This window comes from Pan troglodytes, chromosome 3 (assembly GCF_028858775.2).
Source record: "Pan troglodytes isolate AG18354 chromosome 3, NHGRI_mPanTro3-v2.0_pri, whole genome shotgun sequence".
Classification (NCBI taxonomy): domain Eukaryota; kingdom Metazoa; phylum Chordata; class Mammalia; order Primates; family Hominidae; genus Pan; species Pan troglodytes.
This window is the reverse complement of record NC_072401.2, coordinates 2241339-2260392: the sequence shown is the minus strand read 5'-3', so window position 1 is coordinate 2260392 and position 19054 is coordinate 2241339. Positions and strand designations below refer to the sequence as shown.

The 19054-nt window shown below is 51.8% G+C and overlaps 1 protein-coding gene across 11 annotated transcripts in view; it reads right to left on the bottom strand.

Moving 5' to 3' along the window:
* Positions 1-10688, bottom strand: part of NSD2 (nuclear receptor binding SET domain protein 2) — a 110038-nt gene extending 99350 nt beyond the window's left edge. For 4 of the 11 annotated variants that reach the window (XR_010156271.1, XM_016951141.4, XM_063808581.1 and 1 more), the window contains exon 1: positions 10527-10687. The gene's annotated coding sequence lies outside the window, so the exon portion shown is untranslated. Of the gene's footprint in view, positions 1-10526 lie in introns of all 11 variants that reach the window. The other 7 variants (XM_054683710.2, XM_063808583.1, XM_054683709.2 and 4 more) reach the window with 5 other exon arrangements.
* Between the last annotated feature and the right edge of the window lie 8366 nt (positions 10689-19054).

The following is a 19054-nucleotide window of genomic DNA, read 5'->3' as shown; positions in this document are numbered from 1 at the left end:
AATAGATTCATGTCACACCATCACCCTTAAAACCTCACATTGCTCTTAACAGGACCTAAAAGAACTTGCCCGACACCCTCTGCTCCAGCCACACCAGCTTCTTCCTGCTCTATCACAGAAGCTCTGCACAGGCTCTTCCCTCCATCTGATATTCACCCCCACCCTCATGGAGCCAACACCCAATCCCCGTTCTGCTCTCTGCTCCCTGCTCTAGTGTCTATCCCATCAGGAAGTCTTTCCCAAAGCCTTGTCAGGTATAACCTCCCTACTAGATGCACCTAGATCTTTCCTTCATGACTTGCTTTGTGTGATGAGGAATTCTAAACACATATAAATGTGGAGAGAATAATTAGAACCAGGGCTCAGAGGGGTGGCTCACACTTGTAATCCCAGAACTTTGGGAGGTGCAGGCAGAAGGACTGTTTGAGTTGAGGAATTCAAGACCAGCCTGGGCAACATGGCAAAACCCTGTCTCTATTTAAAAACAAAAACAGGCCAGGCGCGGTGGCTCACGCCTGTAATCCCAGCATTTTGGGAGGCCGAGGCGGGTGGATCATGAGGTCAGGAGATCGAGACCATCCTGGCTAACACGGTGAAACCCCGTCTCTACTAAAAATACAAAAAAATCAACCGGGCGTGGCAGCGTGCGCCTGTAGTCCCAGCTGCTGGGGAGGCTGAGGCAGGAGAATGGCGTGAACCCAGGAGGCGGAGGTTGCAGTGAGCCGAGATCGCGCCACTGCACTCCAGCCTGTGTGATGGAAAGCAAGACTCCGTCTCAAAAAAAAACAAAAACAAAACACATAAAAAATTAGCCAGGTGTAGTGGCACACGCCTGTGTCCCAGCTACGCAGCAGGCTGAGGTGGGAGGACCACTTGAGTCCGGGAGGGACCCTATCTCAAAAAAAGTAAGAACCCATGTGCCCATACCACTCTCAACCTAGACCAGCCCTGAAGTCCTGATGTAACCACAAATAATCTACTCCCTCTCCCATAGGATCATGACACAAACCCTAGATGATGTACCATTTCATCAGTAAATGTCTGTATGCACCTCTAAAAGGGAGGAATTACTAAACATAACAAACCCACTATCACAGCTAAAAATAAAAATAATTCCTCAATAATATAATGTGTTCCAAATTCTGTCTCAAATATCATAAATGATATTCAGCTGTTTCTCTAACAAACTGATCTGACACAAACACAGATAAGTAAGCCCTACAATAAAAATTAGTCCATGTTCCTCCAGTCTCTTGTTATCAGTCCCCTTCATTTTTCCCTGTTGATGAGTATGGCTTACTGGTCTTATAGTTTCCCACATTTCTCAGTGTTGCCAATGGCAACTCTGTAGTATTTCTCTTGCCCCTGTATTTCCTGTAGATTGGTTGTTAAACATAGGAGCTTGACTGGACTCAGGTTTGATTTTTTTTTTTTTTTTTTTGGCAGGAGTATTTCACAGATTTTTCAAAGATATGACCTTTGCTCACTGTCCCTCCCCATTTCATCCCATTACAGGCCTATAAAACCCATGGGAACAAGGACATAGGTCTTGGCTCATCATTGGCACACAACTGATATTCAACGAATGAAGAAATATCAGGCAGAAGTACACTGCCACACTGACTGGCAGAAATATAATGGCTCAGTCTTCCATCCACATACAGACAGCTGTATGTTAAAGTTGTCCAAGAGGCAAAACAAGTAAGTTCCCAGGGTACAGAATCAGAGGTCAGGCCCTGCAGGAGTTCTAACTTCATCACATACAGCCTTGTGACTTTGGATCAGTTACTCGACATCTTTGGGATTCAATTTCCTGCTGTGAGGATTCAATGAGAAGAAGATGCTTTGCTGCTGAAAGATTTGTGTAGCAAGGCTCTACAAAGATTACACCAACTCCGAATTTTGGAGGGGAAAGAACACAGAAGCCTCCTATTTCTAACACATATTTTAACCAAAAATCTAGAAATTCACATTTTTATGAAATAAAAATCATTAGGAAAACAGAATAATACCCAAAAACTATCTCTACTTGTTAACTAAGTGCTTTCCACATTTAGGCACTGAAGACATATCAAAGGGCCCTCACCTTGAAAAATTCACAACCTGGAGAAGAGAATGGGGCAAGAGCCTGTGCAACATGCTGTCATAAGAGGGCCCAGTACTCACAAAGGCATGACAAACTTGGGAGAAAACACACACACACACACACACACACACACACACACACACACACACACACCAAGTGCCATGGGCCCAGGGTCTGCAACACCCGGTTCTGGTAGAAATAGGGAAAGGCTTCACAGAGATGAGACGTGAGCCATAAAACCACCACAGCAACACAAAATTAGGCAACTCAGGAAGAAGCAACAGCACATGCAAAGATCCATGGGACAGGGCACGGCTCATCACAAGAGCTACAGGCAGCATGATGAGATCTCACAGCAACCACAAAGGACTGGCCAGCAAAGACGCTAGAAAGACAGGCAGGATCACTGGCCAGAGTCACAGAGGAAAGAAAAAATACACATTTTTAAAAAAATGTGTTGTAGGCCAGGCGCGGTGGCTCAAGCCTGTAATCCCAGCACTTTGGGAGGCTGAGGCGGGCGGATCACAAGGTCAGGAGATCGAGACCATCCTGGCTAACACAGTGAAACCCTGTCTCTACTAAAAATACAAAAAAATTAGCTGGGCGTGGTGGCAGGCGCCTGTAGTCCCAGCTACTTGGGAGGCTCAGGCAGGACAATGGTGTGAACCCGGGAGGCGGAGCTTGCAGCGAGCTGAGATCACTCCACTGCACTCCAGCCTGGGTGACAGAGCGAGACTCCGTCTCAAAAAAATAAAATAATAAAAAAAAGTGTTGTATATATTTATATATATACACATAGATACATAAAGGAAAGACAGGCAGGAACCACATGCCATGCTCAAGATCTAGGGCTTTCTCTTCTAAGCAAACAGTGAAGCTCCAGAGACCCATTTTTAGGCAGGTAGGTGAGATCAGAGCTTCCTTCTGGAAGGAAATAAGGTAGGTCAGAAGCGAGGCCCACTTTCCCTTCCCCTGATTCACAGAGAGGTAACAGTGGTACCAGCAACTACCCAATCTTTCCATCTGTAAGGATTGGACCAAGGACCCTCTCCTGCACCACTCTCACGCTATGGCCCAGTCCCGGCAATGCTGCCTCTGCTCATTCTCTCCCACCTGTCCACACCTTCCCAGCCTCGCCTCCTGTGCATTGGTTAAGTCACAGTTCTCCAGCCCTGCTAATGGTGCATAAGGCTCTTCTGTGACCTCTGCCACCAGCCCATGGCCCTCCACCTTTCCAACTCCACATCAAGGCAAAATGCTCACACCACTCCCCTTCATTCACACCATTTCTGGGACATATTATGCCCCCTAAGGCATACGAAGTACTGAGGGCTGTGTATGTATTCAAATAGTCACTGAATGCCTGACAGTCACTCAGGTACCATTCCAGGTGCTGAGGACATGACAGCAAGCCAAGCGAAAGGAGAAAAGTCCCTGCCTTCACAGATGACCCAATGCAGCCAGGAATTCACATGGAATGTTGGAGGTATGTGCTATGGAGAAAATCTAAGGCAGATGGGGAGTGCCAGATAGCAACAGAATAATTTTAAAAAGTTTTTTTGGCCAGGCATGGTGGCTCACGCCTGTAATCCGAACACTTTGGGAGGCCAAGATAGGCAGATCACTTGAGGTCAGGAGTTTGAGACCGGCCTGGCCAACATGGCCTAGTCTATACTAAAAATACAAAATAAATATATATATATATATATATATATATATCAGCCGGGTATGGTGGCACACACCCGTAATCCCAGCTACTTGGGAGGCTGAGGCAGGAGAATCGCTTGAACCCAGGAAGCAGAGGTTGTGGTGAGCCTAGATTGTGCCACTGCACTCCAGCCTGGGTGACAGAGTTAGACTCCGTCTCAGAAGTGTGTGTGTATATATATAATACTTTTTTTAAGTTTTATTTTTCTTTTGGGACAGAGTCTTACTGTCACCCAGTCTGGAATGCAGTGGCATAATCGTGGTTCCCTGCAACCTCAAACTCCTGGGCTGGAGTGATCCTCTCGTCTTGGCTTCATAAAGCACCAGGATCACAGATAAACTGTAATAGTACCCGGTCACAACAGAGTACTTTAAATCAGTGGTCAGAGAAGGTGCCCCAGAGGGAGAAGCACAAAGACCTGAAGGAGGGTGAGGGGTAAGCCACACAGATACCTGGGGACAGCATTCCAGGTCAAAGAAAGAACAAGGGCACTAGTCGGAGGCAGCAGAGCTGCAGGGCTTCAGAGCAGGCAAGAGGCCCGTGTGGCTGGAACAGAATGAGAATGGGAGTGGGTGATGATGGAAAAGACAAGGGCGTCCCAAAACAGGCAGGAGTCAGGCACAGCATTCAGTGTGGGGCCCAAGCTGAGACCTGGCAGAAGGAAGGAAGAGGGAAAGCATGCCTATCCCCCACACACATGGGGTAAGGGGGCACATGGGCAGAAGAAAGGAACAAAAATTGACCACACAAAGGCCCAGAGGAAAAACATGGCAGAAAGAGATGAGCTGAGTAACTGAGATGAGGGCAAAACAAGTAGTGCAGTGAGAGTCAGAAAGCCAGTGAGAGACTCGTCTTGAACCCCAATGGGCAGTGAGAGTCACCCCCTGAAGACTGGGGACACATAGGACATCTGTATTTTAGAAAGACAAGGCAGTGTGTAGAGAACTACCTGAAGACAGTAAAACTGGAGTCGGAAAAATGCTTTCTGATCATTAGCCTCCATAATATAGCAGCAAAAAATATATGAAAACCATCAAAATGTAAGAACATTGCTAACATGCACAGATCCTCTAAAAGCATAACATTTTTTTTTTTTTTCCTTGAGACAGAGTCTCATCCTGTCGCACAGGCTGAAGTGCAGTAGCATGATCTCGGCTCATTTCAACCTCTGCCTCCCAGGCTCAGGCAAGTCTCCTGCCTCAGCCTCACGAGTAGCTGGGATTACAGGCACCCACCACCACACCCAGCTGATTTTTTGTATTTTTAGTAGAGACGGGGTTTCACCACATTTCCCAGGCTGGTCTCGAACTCCTGACCTCAGGTGATCTGCCTGCCTTGGCCTCCCAAAGCACTGGGATTACAGGCGTGAGCCACCGCACCAGCAAACGGCATAACAAATTTAATTCACATCATCAACTCTCTCAGTGCCAACTGAAGTCAACTTAAAAATTGAGGTTCCAATTCCTTCCAGAAAAAAAAAAGCATTTTTTCTACACACCCACTAGGGTAGTCTCACTATTGGGGTTTTGCGTTTAGGTTTGTTTTTTGAGAGAGGGTTGTGCTATCTCCCAGGCTGGAGTATGGTGGTATGATCACAGCTCACTGCAGCCTCAAAGTCCTGGACTCAGGTGACCTCCCACTTCAGCCTCCCAAGTATCTGGGACTATAGGCATACACCACCATGCCCAGCTAATTTTTAAAAATTTTTGTAGAGATGGGGCCTCCCTATGTTGCCCAAGCTGGTGTCAAACTCCTAGTCTCAAGCGATCCTCCCACCTCAGCCTCCCAAAGTGCTGCAATTACAGGTATGAGCCACTGTGCCTATCCACTACTGGAGTTTTTGAGCTGAGGCCATCACTCAGCTAACCAACACTGCAATTTCTATCCTTGTATATTTTGTTGAAACCACTAAGTATTAACAGAAAGTAAAATGCTTTGAAAACTCATCTGGGGCCAGGTGGTTTTAGGAAAGCAGATATTAAAACAAAACTAATTTGAAATCTGTCTTGATTTTTTTTTTTTTTGAGACAGGGGTCTTGCTCTGTCGCCCAGGGTGGAGTGCAGTGGCGCGATCTCAGCTCACTGCAAGCTCCGCCTCCCAGGTTCACGCCATTCTCCTGCCTCAGCCTCCCGAGTAGCTGGGACTACAGGCACTGCAACCATGCCCAGCTTATTTTTTATATTTTTAGTAGAGACAGGGTTTCACCATGTTAGCCAGGATGGTCTCAATCTCCTGACCTCGTGATCCACCCGCCTCGGCCTCCCAAAGTGCAGGGATTACAAGCTTGAGCCACCGCGCCCAGCCAAAATCTGTCTTGAATTTTTTTTTTTTTTTTTTTTTTTGAGATGGAGTCTCGCTGTCTCCCAGGCTGGAGTGCAGTGGCGCAATCTTGGCTCATTGCAAGCTCCGCCTCCTGGGTTAACGCCATTCTCCTGCCTCAGCCTCCCGAGTAGCTGGGACTACAGGCGTCCACCACCATGCCCAGCTAATTTTTTGTTGTTTTTTTTTTGTTTTTTAGTAGAAACGGGGTTTCATCATGTTAGCCAGGATGGTCTCGACCTCCTGACCTCGTGATCCAACCGCCTCGGCCTCCCAAAGTGCGGGGATTACAGGCGTGAGCCACTGCACCCGGCCAATCTGTCGTGATTTTTTAACTAGCAAACCAAATGTAATCAAATCAATCAATTCTCTAAAAAGCTATACTGCAGGCCAGGCACAAGGCCGAAGTGGGAGGATCACCTGAGCCCAGGAGTTCATGACCAGCCTGGGCAACATGGTGAAATCCTGTCTCTATAAAACACACAAAAATTAGCCAGGCATGGTGGCACATGCCTGTTGTCCCAGCTACTCAGGAGGCTGAGGTAGGAGGATCGATTGAGCCCAGGTGGTCAAGGCTGCAATGAGCCGTGATCATATGACTCCACTCTAACCTGGGTAACACAGCAAAACCCTGTCCCAAAAAAAAAAAAAAAAGTAAAAAGCTATACTGCAACTTGGCCGGGCACAGTGGTTCACACTTGTAATCCCAGCACTTTGGGAGGCCAAGGCAGGAGGATCACTTGAGGCCAGGAGTTACAGAGACCAGCCCAAACACTGCAAGACTGACTCCATAAAAAATTTTAAAATTAGCTAAGCATGGTGGCATCTGCCTGTAGTCCTAACTACTTAGGAGAATTAGCTGGGAGGAAAGCTTGAGCCCAGGAGTGCCAGGTTACAGTGAGCTATGATTGCACCACTGCACTCCACACCAGGTAACAGGTGAGACCCTATCTCAAAAGAAAAGAGCAATATTGCAACCAATAGACAAATATAAAATGCTAGAGTCCCTGGGTAACCAACATAAGTCTTTTTCTCCCCCAAAGTACTCGCTGTAAATAACCATTCATTAAAAAGGAATTAGCAAATCATACAGTTTATAAATACAAGCCTAATCCTCTAAAGCCCCCGTGTCATCTCTTCTTTCGTATTCTGTGTACTTTATATTTTTTTATCTTGACCAAGGATAGAGAAATTGATGAGGTAGATTTCTTGCTCCATCTTGGTGGTAGTACAGATCTGTTCTACTACTTGTTGGACTTATATACTTGCAATGTTTCAGAACGACCTTAGCCAAGCCATTTCCTTTCTAGACTCAGCTTCTTCTCCCAGATGCTCCATTACTTACAAAACAGAGAGGCAAACAGGCCAGATATCGGCATTAAAATGGGCTGTTTGTTTACCCTAAGCCATATACCCATTTATTCAGCACTTACTGAGTGTATGCCATGAGAATGCACCAGCAGAGGCAATGCTGCCCAAGGCAATGACAGAGTCCTACCTCTAAGAGTTAACCCAACAGGGGAGAAAGGTCACAAGTGGCCATTAAAAAGCCATGAATTATGCTCAAAGAGGAAGGACAGGTGGCAGGCAGTCCACACCCAAGAACAGCCCACACAAAGGCCTGGAGTCAGGACATGGTACCACGTATTTGGAGAACAAGGTCACACTTACTACAATCAAGCAAAACAAGAGACTGAGGCTCAGAAGACTAAAATGCTTATCCAAAGTTGTATGCATTCTATGGCCATGAGCAGCCCACCAAAAAACAAAACAAAAACAAAAACGAAAAGGCAAAACCAAACACGTAGATCAGAATATATGAGTAAAAAGCCTTATGGCTTCTGTTGCCACTGATTAATTATTTACTTAGAAAGGTTATTTGCCCACTTGCCCAGCTAAAAAGGACAGGGCAGAGCCAGGAAGGCTGAGTGTGCCTGTAGTAACCACTACTCAGGAGGCTGAGGCGGGAGAATCACTTGAGCCCAGGAGTTTGGGACTGAAGTGCACCATGATTGCTCTCCTCTGAAATAGCCACTGCACTCAAGCCTGGGCCACATAGAGAGACCCTGTCTCTAAAAATAAATAAATAGCACAGGACAAAATACATTTGGATTATGAACTTCAGCACCATCTTAGCACTTCTTTTAAGTTCTTGCTTGGTAAAGAGAATCCTGTAGCTTAGTAAGACTAATTCCAGCTAATTTTGCATGTTTTACACTGAATCTTCAAACAAAAAAAGTTCACATTCTGCCATGTGAATAAACTTTGTAAGATTTGATTACTTTTAGAAGGAGAAGATAATCTGAATAGGCAGAAGGCTGTACCCATGTAACCCCCACAGGATTAGGAGGAGTGGGTTGTCTTCTACCTATTCAGATTATCTTCCTGACTCATTCTAGGATTCTGATTAATGCTTCATTTGGGTCCCCACATTTCAGCAAGTACTGGTTTAAAAGCCCTGGGTAAGTTGATTGCATAAAAACAAACCAAGTCACACCTACAGCCTGTTGACCTTATAATTTTGTTGTGCATGTCTCCAAAAGTTATATTAGTTTATATGTTACATATGAATATATAAGATAAATTGTCCATCATTCTTTGAAATTCACAGTTAATTACCTCATACTCTTAAAATAAAATGTTTACTGTTAGAATCAGAGGCCAGACTCTGGTATTAATGCAGTCAGGAGAGGACAATTTTTGTACTGAGATCAGAGCTCTTCACAAAAGCTCACACAAACTCAAAATTGTGCAGTAAGTCCTCACTCTACCAACCATCAGCCCAAAACTGAAGGTTGCTGGGTTTGGGTGGCTGAGAAAATGGAAGGAAAGAAAAGGAAATGACTCAAAGTAATCGTGCTTAAAGCATGAGTCCTCTTCATCTCCATTTGGCAGTTTAGATTTGAACCACCATCAGTTGTGGGGAATGAGAGCACACATCAAGTACACAAGGAAAGGCTGTGCTCACAGAACTTGTTTGCTTTATGTTGTTGGCGTTCTGCTCTTTAAAATATTGTTGTTCTCATCACATTTACATATGTAACTAGGGCACTTAAAACATTTTGGGAAAATTAAAAAGTTTAAGTCCCAAGTTCATAAATGGGATGGCTCCTAAGTTATTTTCCACGTTGATATTTGAAATACACAAAATAGAGTGAATATAACCCACGCGTGATGCTGGCGTTTAACTCATTTAAAAATCAAGGCTTTAAAGTCTCTGAAGCAGGTGGGTAGCACTAAAGAGCTGCTCCTGAGCCAGGCCTGAACTTTATCCAATTAGTCTTGTCTTCACAGGGTCTGCTCTCTCTCGCGCTCGCTCGCGCTCTCTCTCTCTCTCTCACTCTCTCACTCACACACACACACACACACACACACACACACACACACACAAAATACACGTTATCTACCTAAAAACGATTAACGTCACCACATCAGTTTTGATACTATGTTTCCACTTGAATGTCAAAGCCCATCGTGGGCACAGAAAGATTCGTGCTGCAACGGGTCCTATACAATACCCTCATCCATTTTATTTCTACCGAAACTTAAGACCAGCATTTTTTAAACGCCGAGATTTTAAACCACGGTTCCTGTGAGTGGAGCAAAACCAGCCATTAAGTGGCTAGGTCCCATCTCATGCACTGAGGCTTCAAGGACTATCAATCTGCATCCTGGGGCGAGGGGAACATCCCAGGCGGAGGCCCGGACGCCGAGGGCGCGCAGCCCCCCAGCAGGGTACCCACACCCGGCTCACCCCCGCCTCCACCTGCCAAGGGCCGGACCGCGGCCCGGCTTCCCGGGGGAGCGTCCGCGCTGACCAACGCCCGGGCGCCGCGAGTGTCAACGCCAGACACCGCCTGCAAACAAAAAGCGACCCTCGGCCCGACCCCTGGCCCCGGCGCCGGCCCCGGGACCCCAACCTGCCCCTCCCACCGCGGCCGCCCCGGACCGGGGGCGCCGCACAAAGGCCGGCCCGACCCGCTCGGCGCCGCGGGAACAAAGGCGGCCGCCTCGGCCGGGCCGGGCACAGGTGCAGCCGCAGGGCCCGGCCGGGCCCAACATGGCCGCGCCCGCCCGCCCGGCCCCGTTAGCCGCCGCCGCCTGCAGGCCGCCGCCCCTCCCCTGCCCGGACGCGTCCCAGCCTCCGCGGTCCGCCCGGTCCTCCCGCCGGCCCTCAGGCCTCCGCGGTCCTCGCGGTCCCCACGACCCTCTCAGGCCGCCCGGCCTCCCGGTCCCCCAGCCCCTGAGCCAGCCCCTCAGGCCTCCTCAGTGCCCCCACTCCTCCCGGCGCTCCTGCCCCCTCAGGCCTCCGCGGTCCTCCCCGCCGCCCCTCAGGCCTCCCACAGCCCAGCCTCCCGGCCCCAGCCCCGGCGGTTGGCGGCCCGCGACTGTTGGGCGGGCGCCCCAGTGACCTGCGGTGCGTCGCATCCTCGGCGGGCGGCTCTCCGGAGCGGCAGGCTGGGAGGGGGCCGGGGCCGTGCGGCGGTAGGGCCCAGGCGGGGAGGGGGCGGCGGCGGCGGCGGGCGCAGCGCGGCCAGGCCGAGGCTCTCGCGCGCGGCGCCGACCCCGCCCCCGCGCCTCCCGCCCGCCGCCGCCGCCGCCGCAGCCGGGGCCGCCGCCGCCTCGCAGAAGCCGCGGGAAAAGTGCGCGCCGCTGATTGGCTGCCGCGCTCGCGGGGCCCGCGGACCGGGCTTTTCAAATCCGCGCCGGGGCCGCGCACGGGCGGGGCGGGCAGGCACGCGGCGGGTGGGGGCCGCGCGGGCGGGCGGGGCTGGCAGCGCCGGGAGGGCCGGGCCGCGGGCCCCGCGAGCCGCCTCAGAGTAGCGCCGGGCGCGCGCCCTGCTCCCGCTACTCGGCGGCGCGCACCCGGCCCAGACCCGGCGCCCGCGGGCGCCTCGCTCAGTGACGTCACGATCCGCGCCCAATCACCGTCCGGAGCCGGCGCCCCCGAGCCGTGGGCGCGCGGCCGCGGAGGCTGGCGTTGGGCGCGCGGCCCGCCCGCGCGGGTCCCCAAGCTCCTGTCCCGTGAGAGGGGCGCGGGGCCTGGGGCCCGCGGGAGGCTGCTAGCGGCGTCCGCCTCGCGGAGCGGCAGTGCGGGGACGGGTGGGGAAACCGCCGCAGAGGCCCCGCCGTGGCGGGCCCGGAGCCTCAGAACAGACGTGGCGGAGAGGGTCAGACGCCACGACGGGGCAGGGCAGAGCGTCGTGCTCTTCCCGCCTAACGGCCGCAGGGCGTGAACGAGTCCCCCGGGCGAGGGTCCGACCCGGAGCTGGGCGCGGCTGCGGGAGGACCGCTCGCGAGGGGAGGACGCCTGGTCCAGGGGCGCTGCCCCAGCGCCGCTGCGGTAGAGCCGGGCTTCAGGGGGTGGCGCGGGCGACTGCGTGCGGCACAGGGAGGAGGAGGAAGCGGCGCGGGCGAGCGGGGAAGTCGGACGCTGCAAAAAGTGGGCGGGCCGGGCGGTTGAAGCCGGTGTGATTTGCTGCCCACCGCCCATGGAAGTTCGGCTCCTGCCTCCAGGTGCTGCCGGAGCCGGCGGCCTTGGGTTTTCTGTCAGGCAGGTTCAGGGAGCCGGGGACACCTTCGGCCTTGAGCCTTAGTGTCTGCTCGAGCTTTACAGGCCCAGCTTGAGCCCTCGCTGAGAAGCGGGCCCAGGGGAGCCTGGCGAGAGTTTGGTCAAGGAGCGCTTTGTGAAAGTGCGCTACCCGGGCTATAGAACGACACCTCAGCCCAGGTCCTGCCTCCCCGGACCCCCCTCCAGCCACCAAGGAGTGGCCACAGTTCACCTCCTCTTTCTCTCCCGCGCCGCCTCCGCCGCTGTCCCTTCACAGGTGCTGGGCCCCTGTATGGCTTGAGTTGTGCCCCCCCCCAAAAAAACAAGTGTTGCTGCAAGACTTACTATAAGGCTACAGTAATTGAGACATTGTGGTACTGGTGGAAAAATACACAAATAGATCCATGAACAGAATAGAGAACCCGGATATAGACCCCATAATGGAGTCAACTGAACTTGACTCTAGGAAATGGGATGGAGAAAAGACAGTCTTTGCAACAAATGGTGCTGGAACAACTGGATGTCCACATGCAAAAAAAAAATCAGGCTAGACGCAGACTTTACACCCTTAACAAAAATTAATTCAAAATGGAGCCAAGGCCAGTGGCTCACACCTGTGAGAAGTGTGAGCCAGCACTGTGGGAGGCCAAAGTGGAAGGATTGCTTGAGCCCAGGAGTTGGAGACCAGACTGGGCAACATAGCAAGACCTCGTCTCTATCACCAAACAAATAAATTAATTTTTAAAATTACGGCCAGTGCCAGGCATGGTGGCTCACACCTTTAATACAAGCACTTTGGAAGGCCGAGACAGGTGGATCGCCTGAGGTCAGGAGTTCGAGACCAGCCTGGCCAACATGGTAAAACCCCGTCTCTACTAAAAAAAAAATACAAAAATTAGCCAGGCATAGTGACGGGCATCTGTAATCGCAACTATTCAGGAGGCTGAGGCAGGAGAATCACTTGAACCCGGGAAGTGGAGGTTGCAGTGAGCCGAGATCATGCCACTGCACTCTAGCCTGGGTGACAGAGCAAGACTGTCTCAAAAAATAAAAAATAACAAAAAGTGAATAAGCCAGGCACAGTGGCTCACACCTGTAGTTCTAGTTATTTGGAAATCCGAGGCAGGTGGATCATTTGAATCCAGGAGTTCTGGGCTATGCCATTCAGGTGTCTGCACTAAGTTTGCCATCAGTATGGTGACTTCCCAGGAGCTGGGAACCACCAGGTTGCCTGAGGAGGGGGGAGCCAGCCCAGGTCAGAAACAGAGCAGGTCAAAACTCCCATGCTGATCAGTAGTGGGACTGCACCTGTGAATAGCCACTGTGCTCCAGCCAGGACAACATAGCAAGACCTCGTCTTAAAAAGTGTACAGAAAGGCAGTGGCTCACACCTGTAATCCCAGCATTTTGGGAGGCCAAGGCAGGAGGATCCCTTAAGGCTAGGAGTTTGAAACCAGCCTGATCAACATTGAAATCCTGTCTCTACAAAAAAATAAAAAAACAGCTGGGCATGGTGGTGCATGCCTGTAGTCTCAGCTACTCAGGAGGCTGAGACAGAAAGATCTCCTGAGTGCAAAAGTTACATGGGGCTACAGCAAGCTGTGATTGCACCACTGCATTCCAATCTGGGCAACAGAATGTGACCCTGTCTATAGTAAAGTGGACAAAAGACCTCCACAGACACCTCCCCAAAGTAGATACCCAGATGGCAAGGATGCACGTGAAAAGAAGATCCTCATTATCAGGGCGTAATCTCAGCTACTCAGCAGGCTGAGGTGGGACGACTGCTTGAGCCCAGGAGTTTGAATACAGCAAGACCCCATCTCTCAAAATAAAAATAACAAGAGGTAGAGAGACCTGGGCTAGCAGTTAGTATGCTCAGCCCCCTTGTCATGGGACGCCTGGGAAGCTTCAGAGAGTCCACACCAGCAAGAAGGCTCTCATCAGACACACCCCTCGGACCTTGAACTTCCCAACCTCCATAACTGTAAGAAATAAATTCCGGCCAGGCACAGTGACTCACGCCTGTAATCCCAGCACTTTGGAAAGCTGAGATGGGGGATCCCTTGAGCTCAGGAGTTTGAGACCACCCTGGGCAACATGACAAAACTCCATCTCTGTAAAAAAAAAAAAAAAACACTACAAAATCAGCTGGGTGTGGTGGTACATGCCTGTAGTCCCAGCTATTCAGGAGGCTGGGTGGGAGGATCACTTGAGCTCGGGAGGTTGAGGCTGAGTGAGCCGTGACTGTGCCACTGCCACTGCACTCCAGCCTGGGCAACAGAGTGAGACCCTGTCTCAAAAATAAGTAAATAAATTCATTTTCTTTATGAATCACCCAGTTTCAGGTAGTCTGCTATAAGCAACAGAAAACTAACTAAGAAGCCAATCTGAAAGGGCTACAAACTTGTGTGATTCCAACTCCATGACATTCTGGAAAAGGCAAAACTATGGAGACAATAAAAAGATTAGCCAGGGGTTAGGGCAGGGAGGGATGAGTAGGTAGAGCACAGATGATATTTAGGACAGTGAAAATACTGTGTGTGACACTGTAGCAGTGGATACAAGAATGTGCAGCACCAAGAGTGAACCCAAAACCGGATTTTCAGTGATCATGACGTGACGATGTGGGTTCATTGATTACAAGAAATATACTACTCTAGTGGGGAATGCGGATGATGGGGGAGGCTGGGTGTGTGGGTGAGAAGGGGCTATATGGGACCTGGGTGCACTTTCTGCTCTATTTTGCTGTATACCTAAAACTGCTCTAAAAATTAAACTTTAGGCTGGGCGCAGTGGCTCACCCCTGTTAATCCCAGCACTTTGGGACCAAGGCGGGCGGATCACCTGAGGTCAGGAGTTCGAGACCAGCCTGGCCAACATGGTGAAACCCAGTCTCTACTAAAAATGCAAAAATTGGGCTAGGTGCAGTGGTGCGTGCTTGTAATCCCAGCTACTCTGGAGGCCGAGGCAGGAGAATTGCTTGAACCCAGGAGGTGGTGGTTGCAGTGAGCCGAGGTCATGCCACTGTACTCCAACTTGGGCAACAGAGCGAGACTCTGTCTGAAAAAATAAATATATAAAAATTAAACTTTATTAGTTAAGAAAAAAGATACATTGAAGTCTTAACTCCCAGTACCTCAGAATGTGGTCTCATTTGGGGATGAGGGTCTTTCCAGAAGTAATCAAGTTAAAATGTGGTGATTAGGGTGGGCCCTAATCCAATATGACTGTATCCTTATAAAAAGGGAAAATTTGGAGACAGATAGGCACACCAAGGAGAGGCCATGTGAAGAGGAAAGCAGAGGTCAGGGCAATGCTTCCGAATGCCAACGACTGCTGGTGAGAGGATGGGACCCATTCTCCCTGGCAACCTAAGAAGGAACCAACTTTGGAAATGCTTTGATCTCACGTATCTGGCCTCCCGAATGTTTAAGCTACCCAGTCTGTGGTATTTGCTACAGTAACCCGAGCAGACTGATACTGTCCCTAATAAGGCTTCTGGAGAAGCTGACCTATGGCAGCTGAAGGGGCTGGAGTAGAGTCGGGGACATGGGGGTGAGGGGTAGAGGTGGCAAGGACAGCAGGCTTGAACTCAGGCAGTGGAGACAGAGACATTTACGAAGACTCGGGGCTGGGACAGGTATGAGGGGCAGAGGGAGGTGAGCAGTGGCTTTTTTCCTTCCCAGGATCCTGGGTACTGTCCCCACAGCAGAGGCACAGCCTTTGGTGCTGGAGCTGTGGGAGCCAGGCAAGCCCCTCCACTCCTTGGAGGCTGTCTGTACAATGGGAAGCACGTGGCAGGAGCCAGCCTGGGAGCCTCGCACATGGCGCTCAGCCTGCGCTCATTTCTTTTCTGGTAGACTGGATTCCTGCCCAGGCCCCAACTCCAGGTGCTGCTGTGGGTATTAGAAGGGGCGCTGGGAGCTGAGATGTGAGCTCTCTGGACAAGGCTATGTACCCACAGCCCTGGTTCCTGGGACTCAGACACCTCAGGCTGCGGAACAAGACATCTGCTGGTGCGGCCTCCAGACTTTTGCAGCCAGGTCACCTGCAGAGAGAAACAGGCACCCAGCTGTGCCCTGCTGTTGAGACCAGGTGCCGTGACGCAAGGCTCCATGGCCCAGCCTACTCCTAAATCCTCCAGGTCTCTCCAGCCACTCAGGAGTGCTCAAGTCCAGTACTCCTCCCGGTCTAAAGGGATGAGGAAAAGGTCCCTAAGGCCAGGCAGGGTCCATTAACAGCAGGGTGAGAGGAGGGAGCCTGAGGTTTTAGGTCCAGGAAGAGCCTCAAGGGCAGGACAGAACAAAGCCTGCTGGAACAGACCCCTCGGTGATCAGCCACAGGCTACCTCTGCTTCCCACTAGAGAAGGGACTGGCCCGGAGTACACTGGGGCCCAAGGAAGCCCTCCCCAGGGTCCCTACTGGAAGGGATTATCAAATTATTTATTCCTCCTCCAAACCCTACGTGGTGAGGCCCTGCTGGGTCCTGCGCATAGTGTAGGCTTGGGCAGCGGCCAAGAGATGCCCCACAGCAGTCACTGCCAGAACTCACCTGAGGCCACCAGAAGCCCCTAGAAGGTGTCTTATTTGGGTAGTGGCCGAAACCCTCTGGCTGTGGGGAGGAGGACAGGTGCCTCTCCAGGCCCTGGATCCCTCTAGGGCACAGGCCTGGAAACGGCCTGCCTCCCCAACGCCATTTAAATCCCCGCAGGGTAAGAGGAATACCACCACATCTCATTTCATTCTACAGATTTGGAATTAGGGCTACTTTTCCCCAAAAATCTGCATTTTGAATAGTACCATCAACATGTAAATGTATTCAACACATGCAAGTGTGTGTTTGGATTTCCTGGAAGAAAGTTATCTGGGGCTGGCTGGTCTTTTCCTGCCCAGCGCAAGCCTCCCTGAGCCCAGACAAGCTCTCTCGGGTGGTCCTGAGCCCCTTGCAGTTGAGTCTGGCCAGCTCTGCACCCCAATCCCCCCCACACACACACCAGGGGCCTCTCCCCAAAGGCGATGTGTGTTGTTGCTCTCAAGAGCAAGAAGGGGCTGGGGTGGTGGCTCATGCCTGTAGTCCCAGCACTTTGGGAGGCTGAGGCGGGTGGATCACCTGAGGTCAGGAGTTTGAGACCAGCCTGGCCAATATAGTGAAACCCCATCTCTACTAAAAATACAAAAATTAGCTGGGTGTGGTGGCATATGCTTGTAGTCCCAGCTACTTGGGAGGCTGAGGCATGAGAATCGCTTAAACCTGGGAGGCAGAGGTACAGTGAGCTGAGACTGTGCCATTGCACTCCATCCTGGGCAACAAGAGTGAGAAACTCTGTCTCAAGAAAAAAAAAAAAAAAAAAAAAAAAAGAGCAAGAAGGAACAGGTCCGCACCAGACACCTCTGGTGGGTTCCTGCGGAAAGGAGGCCCTCGTCTGAGGTGCTTGCCATTTGCAGGTGTGTCGTCCGGGCTCATCTGAGAGGCTCCAGGGTGGGCTGTTGATGCTTCAGTCCCGCAGGATAATGCTTTGGGCACAGAGACTGCTGGGACGTTCTGACAGCCAGGGCTGCTTCCCCATCCCTGAAGGCTGAGAGAAGTCGTCCTTGGAGGGCAGGCCTCAGGCAGGTTGGTACGGGCCATCGGAGGGGGGCCTGGGTCCTGGGTGGGACCAGAGTGACCCTGAGCAGGTGGTCAGGGACAGTAGCAGCCAGGCAGAGGCTGGCTCTTTAATCTCTTTATGACTCTCCTCTTTTCTCTAACCAAAAGCTCTGTATCTGGCTGTCAGCCGTATAGTCACCGCCTACTCGGGGCCTACAGCCCTAGGAGGGAGAGTCCTCTCTCCCTTCCATGTGGCTCTTCATGGCTGCATGTCTGGTACCTCCTGGCCCTGACCTCCCTATAAAGGCTGCTGCCAAAGGAGCCCCTGAGCCCTGGCTTGGCCTCCCCAACCCCCACCAGGGCTGGGGTCCCCCAGGGGCCAGGCTCATTGCCGTTTCCATGGAGATGTGTGCACTCTGACCCCAGCCTTTCTCTGTCCCAGGCCAGATAAAGAGGGCTTCCAAGTGGAAACCAGCAGCCTCAAGCTGCCCCGCCTCCCAGGCCCCAGGTGGCTCCTGCCTCCAAGGAGGGGAGGGAAGGAGGCCCCATCCCCTCAACTCAGGGCCCAGCAGGTCCAGAGCTGAAGCAGAGCCACAGCTAGGGCCAGAAGGGCCTCCCCTGAGGCCCTCCCAACAACCCTTTCCCAGCCTAACCACTCTGGTCTCCGGGTTGGAACCTCACCTTTCCCAAGTTCTGGCTCTGTCCCAGCTCCCACTCAGCCCAAAGGCCACATTGGTTCCCTGGGATGGCCCATGGGAGTGACAGCTGCAGCCACTGGAAGCCCACGGGCAGCACTGCAAGGCGTCTTAGGGCCATGTGAGCAGAGCTTCCACTGAGTTGGGGTCCCCATCGGGTAGGGGTGATGGACATGGGGGCTGAAATCCAGCTGAGGAGCCCCACTTCCCTCCCTGTGTCCTGGCTGAGTCCCAGTGGTCACCTCCAAGAATAAACCACACATCAGGACCAGGCTTCAGTCGTGGGGGCAACTGGAAATCTATCTCCCCACAAAGATGCTTCCTGGAGAGGCCACCCAAGCAAGCAGAGCCCCAGGCCTCAGAGGTGACCCGCACTGGTGTCACCCCTTGGACAGTCAGACACCCACCTTTGGCAAGCACCAATCTGAACTTTACCCCTCTCGCTGTGCCAGCTCTCAGCTGAGGGACAACTTCTTCTAGAGCCCTCCTTCATCCCCCATAGCCCCATGAACACTACCTCTGGACTGGACTGGGGGGCTCCCAGGCCAGGTTCCCGCTCCTACCAGTTTCTTAGGACCACAAAACGCCAGAAAGTTACCCTCATCGTTCTGGAGCCTAGGAGCCTGAAAACAAGTTGCCAGCAGGGTGGGAGGTTTTGGGGAGGGTCCTCCCTGGTATCTCCTCAGCTTCCGGTGCTTGCCTCAGTCCTTTGGTGGCAACCTCTGATCCCTGGCTCCGTGGTCACGTGGCCTCTGCCTTGCACATCGCCTGAGTCTGTTTTCTCTTAGGAGGAGCACAGATCTATTGGAGTAGGGCCCTTCCTAATAACCTTATCTTACCTTGATTACATCGGCAAAGACTCTATTTCCAAGTGAGCTTGCACTTAGAGATACCAGGTTAGGGCCCGAAAATCTCTCTTTTGAGACAAGGTCTCAGCTCTGTCGCCCACGCTGGAGTGCAATGGCATGATCACAACTCACTGCAGCCTTGACCTCCGAGGCTCAAGCGATCCTCCCGCCTGTGCTTCCTGAGTACCTGGGACTACAGGCCCATAAGACCACGACCGATTTCGTTTTTTGTTTTTTTGGTTTTTTTTGGTGGGGG